This window comes from Acanthisitta chloris, unplaced genomic scaffold, assembly GCF_000695815.1.
Source record: "Acanthisitta chloris isolate BGI_N310 unplaced genomic scaffold, ASM69581v1 scaffold5334, whole genome shotgun sequence".
Classification (NCBI taxonomy): Eukaryota; Metazoa; Chordata; class Aves; order Passeriformes; family Acanthisittidae; genus Acanthisitta; species Acanthisitta chloris.
Genome location: NW_008667530.1, coordinates 18985 through 19313, shown reverse-complemented (window position 1 = coordinate 19313; position 329 = coordinate 18985).

Genomic DNA, 329 nt, shown 5'->3' with positions numbered 1-329 from the left:
GCCTGCGCTCGGGTACTGCCCCAGCAGCGGCGTGGGGCCGGGCTGCGCGCTCCTTCTTTTCTAATATATGTAACTCGAAACAAAGTTAATATTGTACTAGATACTCTATATTTATAGAACGATATTATGTGTTTACAAGTTATTTTATATTAGAGATATAATTCATACTAGTGTTTATATCAAAAGGACTGGAGCAGAGTTGATATCCTTGCTTTTGATGCAGGGCCTGTCTTCTTTCTGGATCGTTTCTCGGCCTTTTGGCTAAGAGCAAGTGTAGTATCTGTTCTTGTCAGTTTAGTGTCAAATACGCCCTCGATGAGATGCCTTTA